An 8,363-nucleotide genomic window follows, 5' to 3' on the forward strand; every position below is an offset into this window, starting at 1 on the left:
TCCTTGCAATCTTCTTCCAAAGCATGCCTTGTATATATCCATTTCTTTTCCACCCTGTGACAGGCGCCATAGTCAAGGCATCATCACTCCTCCCTATCCTGCTGTATTAGTCTCCTAACAACCCTTGCTTTGAGTTCTGCCCCCATAGAGTATCCCATATACCACAGAGTGGCCAGAAGGATCCTTTAGAAATATGTCATTGGCTTAAAATCCTCATTGGCTTTTAATTGTTTTTTAGAAATAAGACTGATTTCTTACTCTGTTGCACAAAGGCCTCACTGATTGGGCCAGTCTGCCTCTCTGACATCATCCTGCACCATCCTTGTGTACTCTTCTCCTGCCCATTGGTCTTCATTTTGTCCCCAAAACGCCAAGGGGATACCTTAATGCTCTGCTCCCGCTGCCTGTAGTATTTTCCTTTCCTTTTCAACCCCCTCCCCCCCCCTTTTTTTTTTCAGATCTCAGGCTATCTGTCCTCTAAAGCAGCCATCGCTCTTATTTTGCATCTTACGTGGAAGTCATTGCTCTGTACTAACTTTCCTTTTGGTTGTTGATTGTCAAGTTTCTCATAAGCATGAAGCTCTTTGAGAGCAGGAACCTGCCTGTGTCTCTTGGGGAAGTGGAAGCCATTGGTTAATGGGTAGTTCTCAGATTTTCTTTCTGCAAACCAAAAGCTGATTACATCCTTAAAAAAGAAAATCATGTCAAGGAGATTCTAAATGCTGACAAACTCCCTTTGTTCATGATTGTCTCCCCCCAACCCCCCCAAATACATTGGGTTATGAGAAAGGTAAAGTGTGTATGAAATACTATAAAAAGGACTGCACGTATACAAAAGGGTAATGAAAGTGAAAACATGTAACATAATATGTGAAACATTTAACACAGTGCCTGACACATATTAGGAACCAAAATCTGCTCATAAGTTTGCATATTTATCACACATTATTCACTAATAGCTTTATACATTCACTCAGTAGATGTCGTCCACCAAACCCAGGAGCACCAGTAAATATTGATAGTAAAAGGGGCAGGTCTTCAAAGAGGAATAAGATGTAAATCCAACAAGCAGCTAAAGGCCAGAAAAGCCAGCCCAGAATTTCAGTGGTCTAGAATTGAATATACTTAATATATAAACTTTTCTAAGAGGAGAAATTTGACAGAAGATTATTGAAAGATTTAACTATGTGCTTGATCTTAGAATTTCTATTGATTTTCTTTTCTTTTTTAATTTTTTATTTTTTTTTAATTTTAAAATCTTTAATTCTTACATGCGTTCCCAAACATGAACCCCCCTCCCACCTCCCTCCCCACAACATCTGATTTTCTATACTCTTAAAAGTGAGAACTAAATCTGTAAATTTGCTGCATATTTAAATATTATTCCAGTTACTACAACGGTATAACAGATAACCACACAATTTAATGGGATAAAATAATGAGTTATTATGCTCACAAATTCTAGGTCAATAATTCAAGAAAGGCACAGTTGATTAGTTCTCACTTAGGACTCTTTTGTAATGGAAGTCAGATCAGGGTGACATTCATCTGAATGTTTGACTGTGGCTTGAGGACCTGCTTCCAAAGTGGCTCCCTGACAGGTGTGACAAGTTGACCAGGTGCTTCAGTTCTCTCCATATGGGCCTCTTCAAAGTACAGCTTTGGTGACCTCATAATATGTGCTTGGCTTCCTCCAGAGTGATTCAAGAGATCAGACAACCTTGAGAGTCATACACTGTTGCTCTTATAGTCTGTTGGTGACACACAGCCAGTCTGAATTCATAAGAGAAAATGACACAAGGATGCGGATAACAGGGGATGTGGATCATTGTGGGCCATTTTGGAGGCTTGCTAATGCAAATTTCATTAAATATTTGCTTTTGGGGTAGATAATATGCTTAGAGGATGCCCAGGGACCATAGAATAATTTTTCTGTAACTAAAGTTAAAGAAAATGAATCACTTGTAGCCATCAATATTGTAATTTAAAAAATACTTCATGTATTTTTATATTTTTTAAATAAAATCTTATTTTTAAAATGAAAGTTCGTAATTATACAAAAGAATACAAAATTGTACTAATCATAAAAATTCAAGATATCTTTTAGATAGCATCTTTCATTTAGTCATTTAGCCAAACATTCATTTTACTAAAATTTCTTGAATAACTGCTCTATACATAGTCCTGTGAAAGCAGCTGTAAAAAAATGATTTTTATCATCCTCTTTTCTAAAAGAACTTAGGCCAATAAATGTATTGGTGCTTTGACCAAGAAATTACAGAAAGGAATGACTCTGCATAGATTGCTGCCTTAAAAAAAATTAGTTCCAAAAAAAGTTTTGGAACATTTAGATCTATTTCCTGACAGTTTTCCACTGTTCCTTCCAGTGCAAACCCACAGTTAGGGGAGGAGGGGTAGGAGCCTTAAAACTTGATTTGAATAATCACTAGTTTTAATGTCTAGTGTAATTTTGATCTAAAGACACATACTAGCATACACACACAAACATGCATGCACACACATGCCCCACATGCATACACACAACTTATAAAGTGTCGGGTTGACAAAAGCTGTGCAGCTGCATTTGATCTCCAGGTTCTTCTCTGAAAATCAAGTCCAGATGACTATGAACCAAGCTGACTGTAGGAAGGAGAGAACAGGTTTGAGCAAATGTAGACCCACTCTGAAACTTCATGGAATCTGTTTGGAATAAACCAAATTTTCCAGATCTCTCCAAATTTTGCTTTGCCTAACACCAGGGAGATCATCTTTCCAATAATTTGAAAGCAGAATAAGTTTGAAAACTAACTTCTGCAGCTTCTCAGAACTTAAGCAGTGCAGATAAAGCAACACTCTGATAACTCGCTTAAAATCTTAGCAAGTATCTGTAGAAGTATTTCATTACCCTTCGAGGTATGAATAGCTCCAGATGGGTGAGAGCAAGGAGGTGTTTGGTGAAGTTCTTTTGAATTTTACCAAACCGGAAGCATTTGAAAACTACCTGGAAATAAATGAGCCCAAACTACTACTGGATTTATAATAGATGCTATGTTACATAATTGAGCATATTCAAAATTTATGAAAAGAACCATTCAATAATAGCATTGGAGACTGCCACATTGCAGACAGGTGTTCCATAAATAAGTCCATAAGCTCTCTATTTGCATTTCCAGCATGGTGTTCTTGTGAAATTCAGTCAGAATGGCTTTTGAGCACAGTTAAATACATACAAACTTACACTGAAAGTTTTGTGCCTACACAAGATATTTATGTTTGCACATAGCAATGACGTTCCTGGATGATCTGAAGTTATTTTTAACCCAATTATTAATTAAAGTTGGCTAGCTTGAACAAATTGCTGTGATATAAACTGACATAGCTTCTTCATCATGGGTTAAAAAAATAGCAGTCTATTTCAGGAAGTGAAACCTGATTGCATGAAACTGAACCCACACAAAACTTAAACTGTTCAGATAAACAGTTTCCTCCAGGAAAACTCTCCTATACCCTTCTATAGACATTGAATGTTTAGTACAAATGTGAGACAAACTTTTCAGTCAGAAACTTTACAAATAGAATATTTGTCTTGTAAGAAAATTTTTGTTTCTTCTCCTTTCAACTACAAGGTCACAATTTTTTCTTTATGCCTGCTTACTTTGGAGACACATTTATTATGTAAGAAAGAGAATTTGGAGAAACTCATCATATTATACACACCATTCTGTTTGTCAGTGTTTATATAAATATTCATTCACAGGCCTGATCATCCTTGTGACATAATGTACTCTGACATACATAACATTAGTAAAATTGATTTGAGAAAGATTTCTCCTCTCTTCTGTTACACCAGAGTTTTGCTTTGAATAAATTATTAATCATTTAACTCACAGCAGCGAGTAAGATGCCCAAGAATGACTGAAAGGAAAAAGGTTTTCTCCTATCAGGCCTTCCCTTTGACCTTACCAAGAGAACATTGAAAAACAGTGGCAACTAAAACGAAACCCCCCAAAACAGGCCAAACTGAGACCAGGAAATAGTGATGGGTCACCAGTACCTATGACAGATGTCAGGGCAACAGCACCTGGCTAGAATGGGACTCTAGACAAGATATGAATCAAATTTAGTGGCAACTCAAGAGTTAATGCTTAGAGATGAGACTGGGGGAATATGTCAAATTCATTTAGGAAAATTAAGGGAATGTGAAAATTCACAAAGAAGAAAGTAGAATCTACCAGTAATTGTACCTCTCAACTATAATCTTTATTAAATTTGAGTATTAATATAACATTAAAAAAAATAGAGATCATATTTTGTGAACTCTTTATTGCCGTTTTCATGTATCAACAGTTATTCTGTGTTTAGAATGGCTATAAAATATTTCATGGCATTAAAGTGTTTTATTGAACAAATCCTTTATTGCTAGACTTTTACCATATACAGATTTGGTTGTACTGTATATAATTTGGAATTGTTGCTTTTTCACTATTTGAAGTGATGCTGTGATTTGGATTCTTTTATGATTGTGAATAAATCTTTGCATATGGTGAATCGCTGTTATTGTTGTTTAGTCACTAAGTCATGTCCAACTCTTTCGCAGCCCCATGGACTGTAGCCCACCAGGCTCCCCTGTCTATGAGATTTCCTAGGCAAGAATATTGGAGTAGGTCTCTATTTCCTTCTTCAGGGGAACCTCCTGACCTGGTGACTGAACCCCAGTCTCCGCCAGATTCTTTACCCTGAGACGCCAGGGTGAGTTGCTAAAAGTGAAATTGCTAGGCTTGTGGGTTTGCCCATTATTGTTTGGGCATCTGTAGAGTATTGGAAGTATTCTCCTAGGAAGACTATGTGACTGATAACCAGCACTGTGGTCATGTGGGTCTCTTTCCAAGGCCTCAGCCCCATTCCTTGTAACTGTGCCTCAGTAGTTCTTACAGGGATAGTACCCAAGTCTTAGCATTTGGGAAAGAAAGGGGAAAGTCCAGCCAGACTTGAAAGCAATCACACCTCCTCAGATTTCTCTGCTTATCCTATATCATCTGATAAGGGGAACACATTACAGATAGGAGAACCACTGGACAGTATTAAGTGGCAGAAATCAGGATGAAATTAAGCTTCATAATTTTTATCTTAAGACTGGGAGAAATTTATTGAGTTTCTGAAGGTTATGTAAGCAACTCAAACCTTGACCTGAGAATAAAATGCAAGCTGGTGACTATTCAGATAATTATCAAACCAATTTTTCTTTCTAATAAAAGTAACTCCCTTTAATTTCTAGGTTAATTTAAAATTAATAAAAGATGGTAGGTGTGTAGCTCAGAAGGCTCCTACCTTCTTAATCTGTGATCCAAACAATAGCAAGCTTCTACTAGTGCACGAGGGAGCTAGAACTGTGTCTTCTTCATGGCCATAACTCAGGACTTGTGGCAGAGTTTCACCTGTCTAAGAAATTCAGTCAGATCAATATCTTGCGACTTTTTTAAATGCCCCAATGAATAGAAAACTGGAGGGTGGGAGTGGGGTTGTGAGGAAACACCTAGACAGGCACTGTAAATTGAAACGGTTGGATGACTTTGATGATGTTTAATTATTCTGTGGTGATCACAGATTATCTTTCTAAATTTACTTTCTGGCTTTCTTCACATATTATATAACTAGGAGGCAGCACACTTTTGAGAAACACACTGAACAGGGAAACCGAGATTCTTGGCTTTGCTACTAACTAACCCAAAGACTTGGGATAATTCCCTTAACTTTTCTAGTCCACTGTTACTTAACTTGTCATGTAGTAACTTTTATGTTTATAACAAGCAAATACCACTAATTAATATAGATAGGAGCCAGGTTAGCCTGTATGGTGATTAAGATATTTGACAATGATGCCTAATTATAGGTTCAAATCCTGGCTATATACCACTTAATAACCATGTAACTTTGGGAAATTTGCTTAACCTCTCTGTATGTCAGTCTCCTCACTTAAAAAACACAGTTATAATAGAATCTACTTCTAAGAGTTCATGTGAGAATTCAATGATACTGTTCGAGTGTGTCATCTGACAAGCACCCACTAACTGTTAGCTGTCAATAGTGTATACTTATCATAGTTTGGTAGAAATTTATTACATAAGACCCTTTAATTCATCTAGTGTAGAAATTATTTGGACTAATGTTTTTATTGCATCTATTTGAGCACTATTTAGGCTAGCTTGGTATCTTTACTAGCAGTAATGATTTATTTATGTTGTTAAATTTGCTTCATTTTCTGAATAACCTTTTTTTACTTAGAACATCATTTTATCTTTGTCTTCTTGTTTCAAAGCTGCTTTCAGAAAAACACTGAAAAAATTGCTGATATTAACAATGTAACTATTCAATTAGGTTTTCAAATATGCTTCAAATTTCACAAGAGCCTAAAATTTGTAACTTAGTTTTGAAAAATTACTTTGATTCATATTATTTTGTTAATAATAGTTTAGACTACACACTCTACTACAGTGAAGTTTATCTTTATGTGACTACATTTGGGTCAGCCTCTAAGGGAGATTAGTTATCAGAAAAGAAGGGAAGCCTCATTACAGCATGATTCACCCCAAAAGGGTCCTTCAGTTGTCAGAAGGCACTTAGACTAAGAAGCAAGGCTTTTCACAAATGTAAGAAGAGTATGTATTAGTATCCAAAAGTTAATGCCATATCTTACATTGCTTCAGTTTTCATGTGCTAAAAGTCAAATTAAATAATAAGCTGCCAACATAAATTCAGACAGAGCCCTGCAAAGGTTTTAATATTTTGATAGTGGGATAGTCTTCCATGTCAAGAGGAAATATGTTAAAACAATACAAGCCACTAATGAAGCTAATAAGAGTTTACTAGGTATAGTACATTGCTGTAACTTTCTAAATCTTAGAAGCAGATTAAAGACCAATCGGGAAAAAAGAAAACCATAGTATAAGCTGTTAAAAAACTCCATTATTTGAGTTTATGAAAAAGTGGCAACTAATAAAATAGACACAAAAAAAGTCCGTTTTCTTTCTTTCTTTCCTTCTATCTATCTGCCTATCTTCTATCATTATCTTCTATCTAATTATACTAGCAGTTAAAAAGATAAATCTGTCACTCTCCCACATTTGTGATCTTTTACTTTTTCTTGGATTTATATCAACAAGGTAAAGAAACAAAACCATTTCTGAAAAAAAAAAAAATCAATCCTCCTTACCCCATTTGGTTAGTTAAGAATAGATTTTTTTTCAGAATACATTTTTGAAGTGAGTGACTGAAGTAGTCGTAATTTATGATTATTTGCCTCAACCTGCATATAAAAAGGGGTGATTTTGTATATTTTTATCTCTCTTTTTATCATACCTAAGTAAAGCTGGGGATTATTTTAAATTTCATATTTAAAATATACAATGCAGGGAGATCAGAGCAATAACTAAATTTGAACATCAAGCATTCTGATGAGGACAGCATCTCATCAATCTGAAGTGTTTTCTAAATATGCAAAGTGATTAAAAGATATAAGTTAAAGGAGCATTTCAATCCCCCCCCCCTTCTTTTTTTGGCCAACAAAGATTTTATTGAGAATCAGGGACACAGCCATAAGAGAGGGAAGCGCACAGGACTGCAAATTAAAACCCAGTAGCCAGCAAGGGCCCTCTGGGCCAGGAACACTGCTTCCTGGGGTCCTCACAGTCTCCCACCAACAGACACACAAGACTGGGCAGCCAGGGGATGGGGCAGTGGCTCTGGTGGCCCACAGAGTGAGAGGACATATGATGCCTCATTATGAGTGACAGGGCAGGGAGGTAAAATGGAGCAGGGTCCATCACTGCCGAAGACCACCCCCTCCTCTCAGAGCCAATACCAGATGGAGGGCTGAGCCACTTACTAGCTGGTAATCAGCTGATGTCTTCTCGACATTCATCTGTCTACCACTGTGTGAGCCTCTGCCGCTCTGGGGGAATTCCCTCTTTCTCCTCCACACGCTCCTTGATTTGTTCCACTTGTCTGTGGGTTCAGTGTCAATCTCAATCTCCTTTCTGCAGCGTCTTCACTTTAATTAGCATCTTCCTCTCTGTTTGGGGCTGCACACAGATAAATTGCTGCTTCTACCGCTGCGGTCCCCGATGCCTCTCTCAGTCCCAATTTTTGATAGTAAAACATTTCTGAAATTCATGCAATAAAAGGACCTTACTTGTAACATTTTCTCATAAAACTTTATGTGATTCAAACCACCAAATTGATTTTATCCAAAGTAAATTTAAAAATAAATTGTGTTTGAAATTCATATATCAACAGCTAAAGATGAAAAGGAATGTATATATGACACTGGATCAAAGCAGTTAGTGAGTTTTAAATGCCAAGTGTAT

The 8,363-nt window shown here is 36.6% G+C and overlaps 1 pseudogene; it reads right to left on the bottom strand.

Moving 5' to 3' along the window:
• On the bottom strand, positions 7,820–8,082 carry LOC102188318 (annotated as a pseudogene).

The sequence above is a fragment of the Capra hircus genome, chromosome 9, assembly GCF_001704415.2.
Source record: "Capra hircus breed San Clemente chromosome 9, ASM170441v1, whole genome shotgun sequence".
In the NCBI taxonomy this organism is placed as follows: Eukaryota; Metazoa; Chordata; class Mammalia; order Artiodactyla; family Bovidae; genus Capra; species Capra hircus.